Here is a 22603-nt window from a genome sequence, read left to right as displayed (position 1 = left end):
CTGCGGTGGCCGGGAGTATGCCACTGCACTCCAGTCTGGGCAACAGAGTGAGACTCCAACTCAAAAAAAAAAAAGTTAATTAATTAAATAAATAAATGAAGAAGATAAACAGTGCTTCTATTCTTTGACATAACAATTCCAATCGTGGGCATTTATCCTAAAGATATACTGATAAATTAGGGAAGCTACATATGGACAGGGTTATTACTGGTAGCATTACTTATAAGTAACAGAGTAAAACTGGAGTGACCTAAAATTCTAATTTTAAAAAGACTAAGTAAATTATACTTCTGTACAATAAAATATTATACAGATTTTTTTTTTAAATGAAGACCTACTCTCTTTATACTGTGATGGAAAGATCGCCAAGATATTATTTTAGGAAGAAAATGTAAGGTACAGAATATGAACCTTTTGTGCAGAAAATGAAGGATTGATGTATAATAATTGTATTTGTAAATGCATTAAGAAACTCTGGAAGGATTCACAAGAAACTAATAATGATAATGGTGGGCTAAATAAAGCAGTGAAAATTGGGGAGCTAGGAACAGGGAGCCCTCACAATTATTTGCATTGTTAAACCATATACATGTACTACCTATTCAAAACTTTCAATTTTAAAAAAGCACATTCTGTGGAAACAGCCCAAACATCCATCAACGGATGAAGAAACAAACAAAATGTGCTCTATCCATACAATGGAATATTATTCAGCATAAAAAGGAATGAAGGCCGGATGCAGCAGCTCATGCCTATAATCCCAGCACTTTGGGAGGCGGAGGTGAGTATATTGCCTGAGAACAGGGGTTCAAGACCAGTCTGGGCAACATGGCAAGACTTCATCTCTACAATAAATCAAAAAAATTAGCTGAGTGTGGTGGTGTACACCTGTGGTTCCAGCTACTTGGAAGGCTGTGGTGGAAGGCTCGCCTGAGCACAGCAGGTCAAGCCTGGGCAACTGAGTGAGACGCTGACTCAAAAAAAAAAAAAGAATGAAGTACCAACACATGTTTCAACATGGATATGCCTTAAAAACATTATGCTAAGTGAAAGAAGTCAATCACAAAGGACCACAAATTGTATGCTTTCATTTATGTGAAATATCAAGAGCAGGGAAATCCTGCTTGATAGATTAGTGGTTGCCAGGAGCTGGGGGTGGGAGAAAATGACTGCCTATATAAGAGGTTTCATTTGAGGATGTTAAAAATGTTCTGGAACTAGAGAGGGGTAATGGTGGCATAACCTTGTGAATAAACTAAAAACCACTGAATTGTACACTTTAAAAGGGTTAATTTTATAGTACGTAAAATAAGACTCGATTTTTTAAAAGAACTCTTTCTGAAGAACAAAAGACCTTGTTAGGAGTCCTACCTATAAAAGATAATAAAAAACTCAGCAGTATATTTTCTGCCAAAAATGGAGGTTAAGAAAAGATAGCCTATTAATTCCTGAAATATTTCAACATTAGTGAAAAGATGTAGCTGTCTAGAGTGATGATCAAAGGAATAATGAAAATTCTCACAATGAAAAGAAACTAAAAATTATGAATTGAACACTGAGTTATTTTCAGGAAAAATCATACACTCTAGAAAACAAAACAAAAACCTCAGAGAAAATAATAGCAATCTCTATTCCTGTAATTATTTTGCCTTAGGTGAAACAAAACAAAATACCACTGCCACACAAAAGCCTGAGAAGTCCAATGGGAATGTGCATATTGAGTTATAGGGTTAAGTGGTCTAAATATATTTTTTATACTTAGAGTTTTTAAAAGAACATAAAAGCACAGCATCACTATTGTTTAGCAATCCCAGTACCCATTAGGCATATTTTATAATAACATTTTTTAAAGCATGAAAACAGGCTATTTATATTAACTTATTACCCAACAGAAAAAGAAACCTGGTTCAATTAAAGCTGCCATGTTGAGATCAGGATATATGGCATAACAAAGAATCAAAAGATAATTTAATCTAGCAAGGTCTGACAGCATAAAGATTTTTTTCAACTTTTTAAATATGTTTAAAATATGTTTACAATAGAGGGAAAAGGTCAATTTTGTAACCCTGTCTCCTCCAGGAAGAAAGAAACAAGGAAACCTGACTTCCCCAACTGGATAAGAAAACTGATTAGGAAGTGATTATCTTGAAAAGCATGACCAGTAGGGCAAGCTGAAACAATAATTCTGGAAAAGATTCAATTGTTTGACTATACAATAAGTGAATCACTTGAAAGGGGATGAGCAATTGTAGGATAAAGATTTTCATTCAACTTTAGAAAAAAAAAATGTCTTCTTCCATATTAGGGTTCTCCAGAGAAATAGAACAAATAGAATATATATATGAGAAGATTTATTATAGGAATTGCTCACGGGATTATAGAATCCAAGAAGTCCCACAATCTGCCATCTGCCAGCCAGAGAACCAAGAAAGTCTGGTATAATTCAGTCCAAGTATACAGGAGTCAGTGGTATAAGGGCCAACCCAAGCCCAAAGGCATGAAAACTGGAAGGCTGATGGTTTAAGTACCAATGTGAATTCAAAGGTTTAAGAACTGAAACTCTCATATACAAGGGCAGGAGAAGATGAATGTCCAGGCTCAAGCAGAGAGTACAAAGTCACCCTTCCTCTACCTCTTTGTTCTATTCTGACCCTTAATGGACTGAACAATGACCACCTTCATGGGTGAGGGCAAATCTTCATGCAGTATACCAATAGTATAGCAATTTCTACAATAATTCTCCTCTTATATATACATTCTATTTGTTCTGCTTCTCTGGAGAACCCTAATATGGAAGAAGACATTTTTTTCTAAAGTTGAATGAAAATCTTTATCCTACAAGTGCTCGTACACTTTCAAGTGATTCACTTATTGTATAATCAAACACCCTCTTCTACAAACACCCTCACGCAAATGCCCAGAAACAATGTTTTACCGGCAACATGGGCATCCCTTCTCAGTAAAGCTGACACACAAAATTAACCATTGCCAGACACTGCCAGACATGAATAGCTGAGGCAGAAGAACTGCTTGAGCCCTGGGAGTTCAAGACCACCCTGAGCAATATAACAAGATACTGTCTCAAAAAGTAGAAATAAAAATAAATTTTAAAAAACTGGCCAGGAGTGGTGGCTCATGCCTACAATCCCAGCACTTTGGAAGGCCAAGGTGAGAGAACTGCCTGAGCCCACAGGTCTGAGACCAGCGTGGGTAACTTGGCGAGACCTCATCTCTACAATAAATCAAAAAATTAGCCAGGCATGATAGTGTGTGCCTGTAGTTCCAGCTACATGGAAGGCTGAGGCAGAAGGACCACCTGAGCTTGCAAGTCGAAGCTGAGGTAGCCATGAGCATGCCACTGCACTCCAGTCTGGGTGACAGAGTGAGACTCCAACTCAAAAAAAAAACTTAACCAGCCCCATCTCCCTACTCATGACCTCACCTCTAGGGAGTACTGCATCTACATATTTCTAACCATCCCACTAACAGAAAAAATATACAATTGATCCAATAATGCATATCTAAAGATCATTTATTAATAATGTTAAATGAGGAATTTATGATATATTTCATTTTTTTAAAGTTTAAACATTACAGATAAAACTAAAGTTCCCGTTGACCACTCTATGGACATTCTTTAAACCTCACTTTAGTTCTTTCATATAAGAACAGCAAATATGGAAAGCAACTGGTTGCCATTCTTGACATTAGTCCTTTAAATTTTACTTGAGAGCTTAAAAATGACTTCGTAGCATATGACCATAATTCATTTATTTTGTAGATTCTACTTTCACTGCTCTTTTGAACAGTTTCCAGTTTCTCTCTCTATATAAACATTCATGTGATAAACAAAGGCTAAAGTGAAGAGAGGCAAAAGTGTATTTGCTAAACGTTCTCACGTTTACTTCTTTTAGTATGCCCCAATACTGCAGACTATATTCCTGAGGATAAAGAGTTAACTCTCCTAGGTCCACTTTTCCTGAAGCATTCACAGGGGTGAGGTTAGGAAATGGCAAAAGAAAGCACTCAGCTGCCTTAACCCTCACACAGTTGTGTAATTATGACTCGAGGAGTCAGCACAGGAGAGCTATTATTATTATTATTATTATTATTATTATTATTATTATTAGGGGTATGTGTGTTCTTTTTTTTTAAGAGATGGGAGTCTCACTATGTTGCCCAGGCAGGAATATAATGGCTATTCACAGGTACAATCCCACTACTAATCAACATGGAAGTTCTGATCTGCGTCACTTCTGACCTGGGCTGGTTCACCCCTGCTTAGGCAGCAACCTGGCGGTCCCAGCTTCCAGGAGCTCACCATACTGACGCCAAACTTAGTGAAGACACCTCATCAGCAAAGTGCACTACAGCCCAGGACTCCTGGACTCAAGTGATCCTCCCACTTCAGTCTCCCCAGTGGCTGGGACAAGCAGGCACCAATGTGTTTGAAAGAATTCATAATTATATTGACACACCAATAAATACAAACCCAAAAACAGAGGTGGATGTTACACACTCCAAAGTCTTTTGTAACACAATATTCTAATACAAATATTTAATTTCTTGAAGGGCATCCGCAGATGATTCTCAAGGAGCTACAGAAGCATCTACATTTGCACCAGATATATCATAGAATGGAGATGTGTTGGTAAAGAAGGAAAAAGAGAATTTGGAAAGGAGATTATAGTCTGCTCACCTTTCCTCTCTTCTCCGTCAAGTTGTAAATAAGGATACTCACATGTTTCTCTGTTACTTCAAATAGACAGTCTAAACTAAAAAATGTAAGTTAAGTGACACATTGCTCTTTATATATTTTGAGATTATATTAGGTGCATACAAATTTTAAATTGTTATATCTTTCTGGTGACTTTAACACTTTATTTTTGAAATAATTCTCTAAGTTTCTTGCCTGAAAGTCTACTTTAATGTTAGCATAACTACGTCAGTTTTCATCAGGCTAATATTTGCACAATTTGTCTTTTTTCTACCCTTTTATTTCCAACCATCCTCTGTGTGTGTGTGTGTGTGTGTGTGTGTGTGTGTGTGTGTGTGTGTGTGTGTGTGTGTGTATATATATATACATATATATGTATATATATGGTGTTTATCTTGAAATCAGCATGTAGATGGGTTTTATAGCCTTTCTAGTATGAAAATCTTGGGTTTTTAACTGAAGCATTAAGTCTATTTATGTGTAATATAATTACAAATACATTTAGGACACAATCTACCATCTTACTGTTTATCCCGTCTGTTTCATACATGCCTTTTCTTACCTTCTTTTGGGTTATGTTTTAAAATCATTATTATTCAACTTCTTCCCTTTATTAGCTTTTTACAATCTTTTATTATCATCAGTGGTTACACTGTAGAAGATAACATAAACCCTAACTTTAAAAAACCGGTTTTATACCACTTCATCCATAATGAAAGGACTTAGAATACTAACCCCTTTTAACAACCTATTGTTACTATTACTACAGTATATTTTAATTCTCCATTAAATTTAAGTGCTATATGAAGCCAAATGCATTTAAACTTACCAACTGATGTCCCCTTTCCATTGATCTTCATTCCTTCCTATGTCTCTATACTCCCATCTGGAATCATTTCCCTTTTGTCTGAAAAATTCTCTTTAGCATTTCTTTTAGTACAGAGACTGCCGGTGACACATTCAGTTTTTGCTTGTCTCAGAATGTCTTTATTTTCCTTAACTTTCGAAGGTATAAAATTCTGAACAGGCACTTTGAAGATGTCATTCCACTGTCTTCTGGCTTCCATTATTTCTATCAAAGCTACCACAGGTCTTTGAATTCACTGTGTATTTTTCTTTGGCTGTTTTTTAGGATATCTTCTTTGTCTTTCATTTTTATTGGTTTTACTATGAGATGCCTACTTTTGAATCTATGGCTTGTATTTATAGCTGATTTTGGAAAATTCTTGGTCATTATCTCATCAAATACTTCTACTGTCAGAAACAGAACCTCTGATTAGTTTTCTTGATGTGTTGTTTTTTTTGGTAGAGTTGGAGTGTTGCTATGTTGCCCAGGCTGGTTTTGAATGCCTGGCCTCAAGCAATCCTCCCATCTCAGCCTCCCCAAGTGCTGGGATTACAAGCATGAACCATTGCACATGGACTCTTAATCTCATTTTTTAAGTATATAAAGTATCTTTAAATGGCCCTGTGAGCTAGGCACGGTGGCTAATGCCTATAATTTCAGCACTTTGGAAGGCGGAGGCAAGAGGATTGCCTGAGTCCAGAAGTTCGAGACCAGCCTGGGCAACTTGCTGAGATCACTCTACAATAAATAAATAAATAAATAATTAGCTGGGCGTGGTGACACATGCCTGTGGTTCCAGCTACTTGGAAGGCTGAGGCAGAAGGATAGCCTGAGCCCAGCAGATCAAGGCGGTGGAGGTCCTGAGTGTGCCACTGCACTCCAGCCAGGGTGACAGAGTGAGACTCCTACTCAAAAAAAAAAAAAGGCCCCGTGATGGTTAATTTTATGTGTCAATTTGACTTGGCTAAGTGATGACCAGAGAGCTGGTAAAACATTATTTCTGGGTGTATATATGGGGGTGTTTCCAGAATTGGTGCTGCCTTTGGATTCTAACTGGGTCTTAGACAGTTGGCTCCCCTACTTCTCAAGCCTTGAGCTTAGAATGGAACAACAGCACCAGATTTCCTGGTTCTTCAACTTGCAGAAGACAGATCATGGGACCTTTCAACCTCCATAATTACCCAAGCCAATCCCTCATAATAAATCTCTTTATATAATAATCTTTATATATATACATATAAAATCTCTTTATTACATTTATACACATACACACACACACACACACACACACACACACACACACACTCATAAAATTAACCATTGAACAATACAGGGGTTAGGGGTGCTGACCCCCAATATGCAGTAATAAATCCACATATAACTTTTGACTCCCCCAAAACTTAACTACTAGTAGCCTACTGTTGACCAGAAGCCTCACTGATAGCATATTTGATTAACACACATTTTGTATGCTATATGTATTATATTTCTTACACTAAAGCTAAGAAAAATGTTATTTAAAAAAATCATAAGCCGGGCTCGGTGGCTCAGCCTGTAATTCTGCGCCTTGGGAGGCTGAGGTGAGTGAATTGCCTGAGCCCGTGGGTTCGAGACCCACCTGGGCAACTTGGCGAGACCTCATCTCTACAATAAATCAAAAATTAGCCGGGCATGGTAGCGCGCGCCTGTATTCCTGCTACTTGGAAGGCTGAGACGGAAAGATCGCCACAGCCCCCAGCAGGTCGAGGCTGCGGTGGCCGGGAATGGCCACTGCACTCCAGTCTGGGCGACAGAGTGAGACTCCAACTCAAAAAAAAAAAAAAAAATCATAAGAGAAAATATATCTATTAATACGACTCATTAATTGAAAGTAGATCATTATAAAGATCTTCATCCTCATCTTCACGTGGAGTAAGCTAAGAAGGAAGAAGAAGGGGGGGTTAGTCTTGAGGTCTCAGGGGTGGCAGAGGCAGAAGAAAATTCATATGTAGGTAGACCTGCACAATTTAATCCTGTGTTGTTCAAGGGTCAGCTGTGTGTGTGCACACACACTATTGGTTCTAGAGAGCAGAGTCTTAATACAGATTTTGGTACCAAGAAGTAGGGGGTGCTGCTGCAACAAACTTCTAATGATGTGGAAGCAGTTTTGAAAATGGGTAATAGGTAGAGGCTGGAAGAGTTTGGAGGCATATACTAGAAGAATTTCTAGATTACCACAATGGACCTTAAGGGTGATTCTGGTAAGGGCTCAGAAAGAAGAAAATCTAAGCTGGGCTTGGTGGCTCAGCCTGTGATCCCGCGCTTTGGGAGGCTGAGGTGAGTGGACTGCCTGAGCCTGCGAGTTCGAGACGCGCCTGGGCAACTTGGCAAGACCTCATCTCTACAATAAATCAAAAAATTAGCAGGGCGTGGTAGCACGCGCCTGTAGTTCCAGCTACTTGGAAGGCTGAGGTGGAAGGATTGCCGGAGCCCAGCAGGTCGAGGTTGTTTTGTTTTTTTTCCAAAAAAAAAAAGAAAGAAAGAATGTTTGTAGAAAAATGGACAGTAAAGAGCATTCTGATGAAGTTTCAGGTGGAAATAAGGAATATGTTATTTGACAAGGAAGAGAAGGCAATCCTTGCTACAATATGGAAAAGAACTTGTGTGTTTATATTCTAGTGTCTTGTAGAGGGTAGACCATAAAAGTGATGAAATTGGATATTTAGCTGAAGTTATTTGTAAGCAAATTGTCAAACGTGTGGTTTGGTTTCCCCTGACTTACTATAGTAAAATGTAAGACAGATACGACTTAAAAACAGAACTGTTAAGCAAAAAGGAAGCACAAGCCGGGCTCGGTGGCTCAGCCTGTAATCCCACGCCTTTGGGAGGCTGAGGTGAGTGGATTGCGTGAGCCCGCAGGTTTGAGACCCAACTGGGCAGTGAGACCTCATCTCTACAATAAATCAAAAAATCAGCCGGGCGTGGTAGTGCATGCCTGTAATTCCGGCTACTCGGAAGGCTAGGGTGGGAGGATCGCCGGAGCCCAGCAGGTCGAGGCGGCGGTGGCCGGGAGCGGCCACTGCACTCCAGTCTGGGCGACCGAGTGAGACTCCAACTCAAAAAATAAAAATAAAAAAGGAAGTACATTTGAAAAATTCTATCCCTATTGCAAAAAATGTGAAAGTATGTTCAGTGGAGAACATTAAAGGGTATGGTCAAGCATCCCTTTGACAAAGAGATTAGTATAGGCATGAACCATGGACTTAGCCACCCTAGCAGGAGAGCTACCAGTTTGAGTTGAGGAGGAAGGAGTTGGAAGGAATGAAGAATGGCTGACAGATTTCTTGGATTTTACAGGACTGAACCACAGAGTTATTTGGCTATCTTCAAGATAAGGAAAGACTGATTCTAAAGGTGATTCAGAGAGCATCAGGACTGCCTTCTCAGTTTCAATAGGGCAGGCCATTGCCTTATTTTCAGCGGTAAGATAGCCTCTACCCAAAGCCACGAGGACAGGAATACCCAGCAGAGCCCTAGGAGCACAATCCTTGCTGAGTAGAACCAAGTCAGGGCCCCCACCTCGGTAGGTCTGGAGGGTAGGACCTCTCTCCAGTGTGTTTGGAATGCAGAACGTTGACCCCAAAATTATTGAAGATTATTTTCAAGCCTTAAGGTCTCAAGAGTTTATCTTATAGTTTGGATTTACTTGAGCCCCATTACCTACTTCTTCTTTCCTATTTTTTTCTTTTAAAATGAAAATGTCAGGCCGAGGTGAGTGGATTGCCTGAGCCCGCGGGTTCGAGACCCGCCTGGGCAACTTGGCGAGACCTCATCTCTACAATAAATAAAAAATTAGCCGGGCATGGTAGCGTGCACCTGTAGTTCCAGCTACTTGGAAGGTTGAAGCAGAAGGATCGCTGGAGGCCAGTAGGTTGAGATTGCAGTGGCTGGGAGTGGCCACTGCATACCAGTCTGAGTGACAGAGTGAGACTCCAACTCAAAAAATAAATAAATGAAAATGTCTATCCCATACCTGTGCCACCATCCCATATTTTGGAAGCATATAACTTGTTTTGTTTCACAGGTTCACAGCTAAAGAGCAATTTGTCTCAGGATGAATCATACCTTGAGTCTCACCCACATCTGATTTAGATGATATTTAGACAAGACTCTGGATTTTAGACTTTAGAGTTGATGCTGGAATGAGTTAAGACTTCTGGGGCTGTTGGGATGTAATAAATGCACTTTGCACATAAGAAAGACATAAATTTTAGAGGACCAGGACAGAATACTAGAGGGTAGACATCTTATCTCTGTCTGTGGGGAATTGATTCCAGGACCCCTTGAATACCAAAATCAACAAGTGCTTGAGTCCCTTATGTAAAATGGCATAGTATTTGCATATAATCTACACATATCCTTCCATATACTTTAAATCATCTCTAGATTCCTTACAATACCTACTACATTGTAAATGCTATGTAAATAGTTGTTACACTGTATTGGTTTTTATTTGTGGGGTTTTCTAAAATTATTTTATTGGTTTTTTTCATTATTTTTTTCTCAAAATATTTTTGGTCCATAGTTGGTTGAATTTGTAGATGTGGAACCTGTGGATATAGAGGGACAACTATATGTTGAAATCCTAACCCTTAAGTTAAGGTATTATGGCATTTGTCATGGTATTGATAGGCAATCAGGTTATTAGTGTTCTGCCCTCACAAAAGAGACCCAGGAGAGTTCCAGTGCCTCTTATGACATCTGAGGACTCAGTGAGAAGAGACCATCTGTGAACCAGGAAGCAGGCCTTCACCATACATCAACTCTACCAGGCTTCGCCCTTGGACTGCCCAGCCTCCAGAACTGTGAGAAAAACATTTCTACTTTTTATAAACCACCCAGTGTATAGTATTATTATAACAGCCCAAAAAGACTAAGACAAATATTATATATAGTTGATCCTTAAACAACACAGGTTTGAACTGCACAGATCCACTTATATGTGTATTTTTTTTTTTCCAATCAAACACAGATTGAATATACAGGCCGTGCGTGATGGCTCATGCCTATAATCCCAGCACTTTGGGAGGCTGAGGTGAGAAGATTGCCTGAGCCTATGAGTTCGAGACCAGCCTGGGCAACTTGGCAAGACCTCATCTCCAGGATAAATCAAGAAAAATTAGCCAGCCATGATGGCACATGCCTGTAATTCCAGCTACTTGGAAGGCTGAGGTAGAAGGATTGCCTTAGCCCAGCAAGTCAAGGCTGCAGTGGCCATGAGCATGCCACTGCATTCCGGCCTAGATGACAAAGTGAGACTCTGACTCAAAAAAAAAAAAAATACAGTATTCATGATGTGCAGAACCTCATATATAGAGAGCCAACTTTGAGTACACAGGACTGAATGAGGGACTTCGAGTATGTAAGGATTTTGGAACAAGCAAGTGGTCCTGGAACCAATCCCCTTATATCAAGGGATGACTGTACTATTATATTAACATGCTATGAATTCTAAGATAATCTAATAATTAGGATAATATCTTAATAGCTTATCTCAAGGCAAATGATGTTCCAATTTGAAAGATTCTTCCTTATTTATAAATCTTTGGTAGAATTTAAATTCAGTTCTAAGTATGCATAAAACCTACTTCATTGATACCTGTTACATAAGCTATTGATTGGACATTTAGTACTTTTAAATGAATATGAGAATGAGTCTATAAAATAGGTTTATGCACACATGCATGAATTTAAATTTCTACTAAAGATATAAATTCATGGTATGTTTAATACATTGTTTTGTTTTATACTTAAAACCATTTCTCCCTCTCTCTCCTTTTTTTTTTTAAACTACATTAAGAGAGATGCTTTTTATTTTCCCCTAATGGAAACAGACAGAGCACCATATTTCCCAGAATATATTTCAGTGAACACCAAACATTAAGTAAATGGAATAACAAGTAATGCTACCACACCAGTGCTGGCTTTTTTAACGTCAGGTACCAGGTAGCTAAAAGTACATCACACTGGGCTTCTAATGTTCTCAGTGACTAAAGAGCTAACTATTAATTTGTTCATCTTCCAAACATAGTAGCTATTCAATGTTTTTTGACTGGCTGCTCTGTTGCCTACTAAAGTTTCCTAAGTCTAGGTTTATAGAAAATTGACAATGACTCACAGAGAGAACATCTAGGGCAAGAGACATTTTTTTAAAAGGCTCTACTTCAAAAGAACCAAATGGTGCAATTAGAAGCATATTCAGCTCAGTCTGTGAAGCTTAGGACTAAAGTTAAATCCCTAATAAAGATCTTCCATGAAAAGAAATAATCTTTAAATAATCTATTATACTCTATAAAAATACAAACTCTTTTGTATCTTAAAAAAAATAGAAAAGTCTCAAAAAGCTAGAAAAGTCTAGCTTATTAAGTACTGCTGGGTAAAATGATTTTCTACATAAAAATGTATTTTCCAGATAACTGCAGCATATCACTTTGAAGTGCTAAGACATTTCCTCATACATTTATAAAAACCTTTAATATATTACATATTTTTCTACCGATTAAGCCCCAACATAATAAAGATAATCAGGATTTTTATTCACAATACAAATTTATCATCATTAAGACAAATTATAGCTGTGAAAAGTGGTATCAAGAATGTTTCAAGGTTGGAGGAACCAAAGGGACCCAAGTCCACCAGCTGCAAGAAATCTGATATCCAAGTCAATTAAATAAATAACCTTCATTTTTTGCTCTCAATAGTTGTTACTGGCCAATCCTAAGTGAGAACTTAATATATTTATTAAAACTCTCCATTCTCAAAGACCATCAACCCTGATAATAATTTGATTGAAATTATTTTTAAATGTTCAATAAGATAAAGTCCAAAAGTAGTATAAAGCAGGGAATATAGAAAGCACCTTTATAAGTGGCCCATAAAGTCAGTTTTACCTTAACAATCTTCCACTCTTTCTGAGGCTAAAACAAACTTCTAATATTCCTGTCACAGAAATCACTGAGGAAAACAACTGGAGTTTAAGAACAAATAGGTTTATGACTAAAGAAAGGAATGCTAGTAGATAAGCTGTGCGGCTACTAAAGTATCTCTCTGCCTGAAAATATTAATATAAAAAATCTGCCATGCCACTTAGAGATATGCTCAGAAATAAGAAGCAGCTTGTTTAATGACCCCCTGGGGAGCTCAGAACTATGGGTCATGTTCATGTGACTAGTTCAAGCATTGCTTCTACGAGAGGTGGAATCATCTGCACCAAGGAGACTGGAGCTCAGATGACAGACAAGGTAGATGGGAAATTCTGAAGCATAAAATGATGGAACAAGCTGAAGGGAGCAAAGAGAGAAGTATGAACTATTCAATACCTAGTACCTGGGGAGAGAGGAAAAGGAACAAGAGGGAGACAAAAATAAGACCAATGGGAAGTTTTCAAAGTAATCCTCTCATACCACTTAGCTGCCTGCTTCTGAGGATCAAGTCTGTTAGAATGGGTCAGCTAAAGTACAGTTAAAGAATCTCGTAAGGGTTAACCAGGAACCTACTCGCCAATGAAAATCTTACCTTTAAAATAAGTGGTCAGGAGCAACGTCTCCTCCCACTCTGGGAGCTTTTCTGCCCTCTCAATAAATCCTGTTTTCTCAACTCAAAATAAATAAATAAATTAAATTAAATAAGTTGCCAGGTGCAGTGGCTCAAGCCTGTAATCCCAGCACTTTAGGAGGCCAAGGCGAGAGGATTGCCTGAGCCCAGAGGTTTGAGACCAGTCTGGCAACTTGGCAAGACCTTGTCTCTACAATAAATCAAAAAACTAGCCGGGCATGGTAGCGCATGCGTAGTTCTAGCTACTTGGAAGGCTGAGGCAGAAGGATCACCTGAGCTCAGCAGGTAGAGGCTGCAGTAGCTGGGAGAATGCCACTGCCGACAGAGTGAGACTCCAACTCAAAAAAAAAAAAAAAGAAGTAATTCTGAGATCCTCATACATGAGAAAATGAATATAAAATGACTGTATTTAAATTCCTTTTCAGATCATTTATATTTTGAAAGAAATGTTATGCTATAAATAATACTGTTGCTTTGAGGAAAGTATTCTTCAACTACATGAAAAAAAATCACCTACAAGTTACCAAAATGTAGATTCCATTTTTTAAAGATAAAATCAGAAGTAATGACAATAGGCTATGACAAATGCTACCTTTTTGACTTAAATTATTTTATGGAGATATAATTTATATACTATAAAATTCATCCATTGTAAGTATACAACTCAATGATTTTTAATAAATTTATAGTTATACAACCACCATCACAATATCTACATGTTTTTAATCATGCGAGTTGTCAAGAGACAATAAAATAACCCACTTTCCCCACAGTAGAGTTGTATACAAACTCATATTTAGACAGAAGCAGTATCTAAGAGGCTCATCCCAGGAACCAGGCCTTCAGCAGGGTCTGAGAGCTCCACAGGGGCCCTGCCAGGCTTCTCCATGTTTCTCTCCAATGCCCTTGAGGAGTGGGGCTTTTCAGTGGCTTTTAAGGCAAGTCCCATTCATCACTAAGATATATAAAATGTTTCCTGTCATTAGTGCCATAGCAAGGCTCCATAAAGAAAAGAGTAAAATCACTATTAAAATCATATGCATAATACACTTTACCATCTTAATGATTGAGACATCTTCACCACTTCAAAAGTAAAAGAACAGCAGATGGTGAGTACTATTTTAATGAATGAGATCTACTTGAGTGAATTTGGTCTGTGACTGATCAGTACTATGAGTAGTAATTCACTTAATTACTAAACAAAGAGCCTCTATTGCCACATTAATCAAGACTCCTGACAATTTTCTCTTCAAGCTATGCCAGAATATAACATGGGATATATTCCTCTAATAATGAATCTTTTTGCTTTTTATATTCAGATACTTCTATCTCTAATTGAGCTTATCCTCTTCTCAATCTTGAAAATACATTTTAACTTGAAGAGCTTTAGTAATCTATTTAAAATCTTCAGCCTAAAGCAATCTTTTCATGGATGTCTGTGTGAAGACATGGCTATACCCAGCCATTACACAGAAAATGAGGAAAAGTAGCACATCAATCATGTAAGCCTTTTGCACAGCTGCTTGCTCTGCCAAGAACCAATCTCTCCTCTCATTCCCTGTGTCTTACCCTACACATAACTCCTTGAGCTTTCCATCTAGAAACCTCAGCCCCACTCAGTCAGGTTTCTCTGTCATATGCTCCACAGCACCCAACACCTGTCTTTTTTTATTTGAGTCAGAGTCTCACTGTCACCCAGGCTGGAGTGCAGTGGCATGCTCACGGCCACTGCAGCCTCGACCCGCTGGGCTCAGGGGATCCTTCGGCCTCAGCATTCCAAGTAGCTGGAACTACAGGCGCTCACTACCACACCCAGCTAATTTTTGACTTATTGTAGAGACAAGGTCTCACCAAGTTGCCCAGGCTGGTCTTGAACCTCTGGGCTCAGGCAATCCTTTCGCCTAGGCCTCCCAAAGTGCTGGGATTACAGGCTTGAGCCACTACGCCCAGCAACACTTTTCTACATATGTTTAAGTTTGTAATGATAAAACCCTATGTGATTGAATAATTAACATTTATTGTTCAGATTCTAAGTCTATGCTCCTGGAAGTGTTTTGTTTAGCCTGCAGCACCCAGCACTGAGTGTAGGCCTTTGCACACAACAGGTACTCCATGAACATGTATTAAATCAGTGAGTACTTTGAGTATTTTTTAGTAGCCCCTGCTGTGGGCTAGTTAGTACACAGGGACACAGGAGGCAAACAGAAAAGACAGCCCCAACCATTATCTTCTTAAAGACTATTTCCCAGAGAGGGAACAGAAAGAAAAAAAAATTAACAAGTAATTACAATTGTGATAAAAATTTTACTATCATTCTTTTTTTTTTTAATTAAAAGAGTTGACAATTTTATTTTTACATTTCACAATACAAATGAAAACTGTACTTTGTTTGTCCTTTTCCTCTCCAAAACTATTCTCTGATAAGAAGGGGGACCAAGTCTTTCTTATATGCTATTAAGAAAACAGTCACAGCACTATCATCTGGTCAAGTAGAACAAGTACTATAAAACTGATAAAAGAGTCCTCCCCCTATCCTTATCTGTCTGGTCAAGTCATTCCAGGCCGAGTGGGCACCATCATGGGATGGGCGGGAGGTCTTATTACTGGGGGCCCAGGCATCATTGACATGTGGCTTTCCATGGGTGGCCTCATTCCAGGAGCAGTTTCCACTGGCATCATCCCAGGAGAAGGATGCCCGGGCTGGTTCATTGGCATCATGGGAGGGCCCCCCCATATGAGGTGCTGGCATCATACCAGGGCGGGGAGGACCTGGAAGACTAGGGGGAGGTGGGATCATCACCCCTGCAGGAGGCGGAGCAGAGAATGGTGTAGGAAGTATCTTTCCTTGTTGAAATGCAGCAGTTGTTTTGTCAATCAGGCTCTGAGCCTGCTCTTCCATTCAATTCTGATAGTAGTCTTTCACATTCTCTTTGTGTTTCCTACCACTGCAATGTGTCTTTCTCACAGATGGAGAGTCACGGGTGAGGTACATATCGCAGTAGTTACAATAAAACTTATGCATGTTGCTGCGCAGGCCATTGGCCACTCCACTCCACAACGCCTACTATCATTCTTATTTCCTCCTAAATACTACAATGAACTGTTTAAATGTTGCTTTTTCATGGAGCTATACTTTTCTTTTATCTATTTGACATATCACACATCCCTCCTACTTTCTGATCCTCATTAATAAATCTCAACTGGTCAAATCAAAGACACATTTAAGTTGTCAGAGACAGACTATATTACATCCTAGCTGAAGTCCACCTGTCTGCAAATCTCTGGGCTTCCAACCCGAAAACAGGCTAACGATTCTAAATAGATATTTTTTAGTCACTAGGGTAAAGAGAAGAATTTTTTAGCAGACCTTGCTAAAAGCACAGGCAATCATCAACAAAGGACACTATAACCAAAAAACACTTAAATTACTCCATTGCTGGGCACGGTGGTTCACGCCTGTAATCCCAGCACCTTGGGAGGCAGAGCCAAGAGGATGGCCTGAGCCCATGGGTTTAAGACCAACCCAGGCATCATGGCAAGACCTCATCTCTACAATAAATAAATTAGCCAGGCATGGTAGTGCACGCCTGTAGTTCCAGCTACTTGGAAGGCTGAGGCAGAAGGATCGCCTAAGCCCAGCAGGTTGAGGCTACAGTGGCTGTGAGAGACAAGGTCTCACTATGTTGCTCAGACTGGTCTCTAACTACTAGGCTCAAGAGATTCTTCTGCGTTGGCCTCCCAAACTGCTGGAATTAAAGGTGTGAACCACCATGCCCAGCCTTCTGTGAGTTTTACTAAATCTTCATAATAACAATATCAAGGAAGTATTATCACTTTTATCTTATACACAGCAACTGAGGCTTAGATGAAGTAACCTAACCAAAGGCAATTGTGCGATCTGGGGTGGGTGCCTCATCAATGATACTTGAGGAATGACTTATCACACTGTGAAATAAGGGTAAGCAGCAGGAAACAATACTGGCCTAGAGAGAATTCTCTTTGATATGCTTTTGTAATGAGCATTTCAGTGGACATTAGGTTTCTATTATAGGCTAAACTGTGTCCCCTCAAAATTCACATGCTTAAATCCCAACCCCCAGTGCCTCATAATGTGACTATCTGGAGACCTATCTTTTTATAGAGGCAATTAAGTTAAAATGAGTTCATTAGGGTGGACTCTAATCCAATATGACTGATGTCATTCTATGATGAGGAAATTTAGACACACAGTTATAGAAGGAAGACCAAGTGAAGACAGAGGCTTTGGAAGAAACCAACCCCATGGAAACCTTGATCTTAGACTTCTGGCTTCCAGAATTGTGAGCAAAGAAAATTATATTGTTTATACTACCAGTATATGGTATTTTTCCATGGTGGCCCTCGCAAACCAATACAGTTCCTAAGTCATAAGAGCTTGCTACATTCCAGAGTTCAGTGACAGTCAGGAACAGCAGCACAGTTCACCCACGCCGTTTTAAGACTGTCAATGACATCTGTTCAAATAAATTTATGTTCCCATCTCACTAGGCAAGAACAAAAATTTGTGCATTAATATGTAGAGAATAAGTAGGAGGGAAACAAGAGTGAGAAAGAGTTTAAGTACAGATATTTTTTTTTCCTTTCTTTTTCTTTTTTTTTTTTTTTGAGTTGGAATCTCACTCTGTCACCCAGACTAGAGTGCAGTGGCCGCTCCTGGCCACCACAGCCTTGATCTGCTGGGCTCCGGCGATCCTTCTGCCTCAGCCTTCCAAGTAGCCGGAATTACAGGCATGCGCTACCACACCTGGCTGATTTTTTTTTTTATTTATTGTAGAGATGAGGTCTCGCTGCCCAGGTGGGTCTCGAACTCGCAGGCTCAGGCAATCCACTCACCTCAGCCTCCCAAAGGCGTGGGATTACAGGATGAGCCACCAAGCCCAGCTAAGTACAGATATTTCATTCCCCTTATCCCCTAACCCTCAAAGATGTTCTCATGGGAATATGCCTCCAAAATGATGTCAGTTCTAACACACACTAGCAGCATACCTCCCTTCCAAGTCAACCTGACCTAGAGCAAGAACTTTAATGGGGCACAGGAAGAGGAAAGGAGGCATGCCCAAGGACACATGAGGAGAGTAAGATGGTGCTCATGGCAAGGAGCTGGGGTGGAACGACACAGAGAGGGTTGGGAGGGGTGGGAAGCACAACAGGAGCCCCAAGACTCCCCTTTGCTTCCTCCCCACTCCCTTTCTTAAGAGCCAAATCTTTTAACAGATGTGACAAGAAGGAGGGGGAAGGTTCAAGGATTAGGATAGTGAAAAATAAGAGAATTTCCCTGCCCCTTTTTCCCTTTTTATACTTTCTCCAGTTCACTCTCTCCCTCTTCCAAAATATCCTATATTGTAGGTATTCTCACTGCCTGTCAACCACTCTCCCACCCCATTTGGGGGCCAAAGGCAGGCAAGGAGAAGAAGTAAATATACAAGGGGGCTGACCACAGGTGACACTATCTTCACTCTTCACTACCTCCTGCATGAGCATACTTTTATAGCACCATAAGTTTATCATCAATTAACTTATGTAGGAGACCACTTTTGGGTTGTCTGCCAAGTCCAAACCCTCCTGCTCTGACTGCCCTTGGCCCCTAGGGAAATGGGCCTCTGGAGTATGTTTAACCTATGTGACCAGTAAATCTCTTTCCTAGAAGTCAGAACTAAACTCACTACTCAATCCTTGTTTAAAACAGCAATTGCTGGTCAGTCTCCAGTGATTACAGGGAATGTCAGATATCAGTTGGTTTGAAGGTTATTTATTTATTTATTTTGACTAGGTGTCTCACTCTGTTGCCCAGCTGGAGTGCAGTAGCATGCTCATGGCTACCACAGCCTTGACCTGCTGGGCTCAGGTGATCCTTTCGCCTCAGCCTTCCAAGAAGCTAAAATCACAGGCATGTGTCACCACGCCCAGCTAACTTTTAGATCTGTTGTAGAGATAAGGTCTTGCCAAGTTGCCCAGGCTAGTCTCAAACCCCTGGACTCAGGCAATCCCCTCGACTCCGTCTCCCTAAGTGCTGGGATTACCAGTGTGAGCCAAGGGTGACATTTTAAGGGCAGAAATTCTGTCCTACATAAACACAGAGAAAGGAGAGAGAGAGAGAGAGAGAGAGAGAGAGATGGAAATGAAGGAAATATATAGGGAGAGCTGGTGGTCAGAGCTGATAGGTTTGTATTTGCAACCAAAAGAGCCTTGATAAAATAGTGATTTGCAATTTACTAAGCACGTTTAGGTGTCTTATCTTCATTCAAGACTCAAACTACCGTATGGAAATAAAGAGACCAATTACTCTAGTTGTATAGCATAAGAAGTAGAGATCTTTGCACAATAGGACTTGTCTTCTTGGCACCCAGCCACCACCCTCAAAAGACATCCACACTATCTAGGAGAGGCGGACCCAAGGAAAGGTCTTGTGAGATGAAGCACATGGAGAAAGAGGCCATGCAAAGGAAAACTGAAGCAACCCAAGCAAACTCCCAGGTGAATGGTGCCACATGAATGATGCTAGCCAACAAAAGAAGAGCAAAGAGCCACTTGGTCAGCCCATAGAATCATGAGAAATTACACACTGTTGTTGTTTTAACTCATTAACTTTGGGGGTGACTTGTTACACAACAACAGGTCCATGAAACAGATGTAAGGCAACTTCTCCTATATCTCAAAGCCAACAAATAGAGCTTGTATTCAGGTCTCCTGACTGATCTCAGTGATTTATTCACTGTTCTAAGACGTGACTGAAATTGAAGGAAAATAACTCAAAAGTTTCATACATGTCATTTAAATAATAGAAAACGAATTTTAGCTCAGAACATCCAGCTGTGAAATTATCCTGTCAGCATGTGAATGAATTAAAAATATATGCATGTAAATGTGGACAGGTAGGAGAGTGTTATTAAAATACTTAGCATGGTTACACAATGACTAAATGCTATCCTCCTCTGTGTTGCAAAAATTTTTTAAAACCTACCAAATACAGAATATACAATGTTCACAGCAGTATTATTTCTAATAGCAAAAAAAAAAGGAAATAACTCAACAGAAAAAAGGACAAATCATGATATATTCATATAATAGTGAAATAAGAAATTTTAGTTTCATGCATCAACATGGGTAAATCTCAAAATATAAATAATAAAAAGTAAAAGAACACAAACAGCTTAATATCATTTATATAAAAAGGTCAAAATACAAGCCTTAGCAACATAATGTTTAGGAATACATATGTAATAAAAGCAATAATGAAAATCAAGGCAATAAATACAAATTCAAAACAGGTTCCCTTAAGGGGAAGGAAACAGAAAACACATGGAGAAGGGCACAGAGAGGGCTCCAAAGACACTGGTCATGCTTCATTTCTTGATCTGGATGGTAGATAAATATGTGTATTTTACAACAACTTTATTGCATACTTGTAATAAACAGCTTTTTGTATTTCTAAAATATTTCATCATAAAAACGCACTTTTAAAACAACCAAAGGATCTAGCAAGGGAAAATCAGATTGTCACAGCAATATGTGCTTTCCAATACACAAAAATCAACCTAGCTCCCAAACACTCAATAAGATTATTTTCAAAGCACACTACAGAGACAGATATTTTCTCAATTACATATAAGTAATGGCAAAGCTTCCTGTAATTCATCTCATTAAAATTGATACCAAGGAAAAAGTTAATTTAAATATGGTGCTTAAAATATTTCATTCAGTCCTTTTCAGTTAGCCTTTTGATATCTGCCTATAAAATGTCTGCTATGTTATCCCACCAACAAAATTCCCCCTGAACCCAGGTACCTGTACTTCCAAATGAGGATCTGGTGAATGACCTAGACTTCCCATCAATCTGCCTGCCCTAGATAGGGGTCCCCAGTAAAGCCATACTCTCCTGGGCAGAGTTGACTGTATCAGGAATGGACAGCTGACCCCAAAGCCAACCAATCATGTCTGCCATCTGCCTACCTATCCAACTTTATTTCTACCTCTCCCCCTTGAAATCAATGTACTTTTTGTAGCTTTCCTTCATAGCACCTACCACAATTATCAACTAATTATACATTTTGAAATATCTGTCTTTCCTCCTAAACTGTAAGCTCCATGAGAGTAGAAACAGCTCAGTTTTTGCATATTATTGTGTTCTACCAATTAGTACAATTCCTAACACACAGTAGGCTTTCAATAAATCTTTTTTAGTAAAAGGAAGGATTGTAATGTAACTTCTCCAAAGCTTTATTTTTATTTCATTAAACTTATATGGAAATATGCCCTTTTGAGCAGACCCAAAATTAAGACAAAGGAACCAAAGCCATAACAGAATTTACATGTATCCTCAAAGATGAAAACATCACAGAATGCCACATTAAACTTGACAAGTTTGAGGAGTTTATAGAAACATACCTGAATGGAGCTGAATTTTCCCAATAACACCTTCTACCAAACCCAAACAAATGGGATTCCAGGCAAGAAGTAGATCAGTAGCTAAAATAAAATAAGCAGTGATGAGAAAACATTCATCAAAAAATATATTAAAACAATATACTTAGCAGTATATTAAAAAATGATCAACATCCCAAAAAAGCAACATGAACATGAGAACTGAACATATTACCATTAAGGAATTTGTGACAAGCATTAAATCTGGGGTCTGAATAAGTTTTCTGATACAAGGGCAGTTACGGAAAGAGAAGTAACTTTCAGAAACTCTACCCAGATAGGAAGCAGTACCTTGGCGCCCTACAGTGGAAGAAAGAGGATGGTACACTTAAAAAGGGCAAACAGGAATTGCCCGGAGTCCTATAGCACAGAGACAGTCTCACATCCAAAGATGAGGCCTAAGAAATTGCCAGAGAGGGGTCCACTTGCTGGATCACATTCTGAAGAAAACCTTTCCCCCAAGATGCAAACACCAAATGAAGAAGTCCAGAAATCCATTGCTCTTTTATATGACATCTAGGGCAAACACAATAGAAACTGTTTCCATTTATTGAGTGCCTTCTTTGTGTCAGAGATATCAATCAAGATTTCTCAACTGAACCACAGAACAGACAGTGATCTAGATGACTATTTTCTCATTTCTGTCACATGAGAAATGAGATGACATATAAATGGTACCATTCTGCATGCATAGGAGAAGCAAATGCATTCCACACAACAGATGTCTCAGGACAACAGGACTTAATTCCCTTGTGCAACTCAGGTTGCAAAAGGTTCTTTACATACATGGTAATACATATAACATCTGTGGTAGTTAAACAGCTGGAAAAGATTAGCAAGAACGAAAACAATGTTTCTCTTGGCAAAAAATTAAAATTACATTTTAATAATTATCATACAAATTATATTTTAGTGAAATTTATACTCAGCCTGTAATCCCACGCTTTGGGAGGCTGAGGTGAGTGGATTGCCTGAGCCCACGGGTT

General features: G+C 39.2%; 1 protein-coding gene and 1 pseudogene across 1 annotated transcript in view; both read right to left on the bottom strand.

The window, feature by feature from the left end:
* Window positions 1–21662, bottom strand: part of LOC103250712 (phosphatidylinositide phosphatase SAC2) — a 67170-nt gene extending 45508 nt beyond the window's left edge. Inside the window, exon 1 of the mRNA XM_021708166.1 lies at window positions 21582–21662. The gene's annotated coding sequence lies outside the window, so the exon portion shown is untranslated. The remainder of the gene's footprint in view (window positions 1–21581) is intronic.
* Window positions 15693–16179, bottom strand: LOC103250714 (annotated as a pseudogene).
* Window positions 21663–22603: the final 941 nt, after the last annotated feature.

This window comes from Carlito syrichta, unplaced genomic scaffold (assembly GCF_000164805.1).
Source record: "Carlito syrichta isolate Samal-C Ts95f unplaced genomic scaffold, Tarsius_syrichta-2.0.1 Scaffold131666, whole genome shotgun sequence".
NCBI classification, from domain to species: Eukaryota; Metazoa; Chordata; class Mammalia; order Primates; family Tarsiidae; genus Carlito; species Carlito syrichta.
Note: the sequence above shows the minus strand (reverse complement) of the source record. Positions and strands in the feature narration are given on the sequence as shown.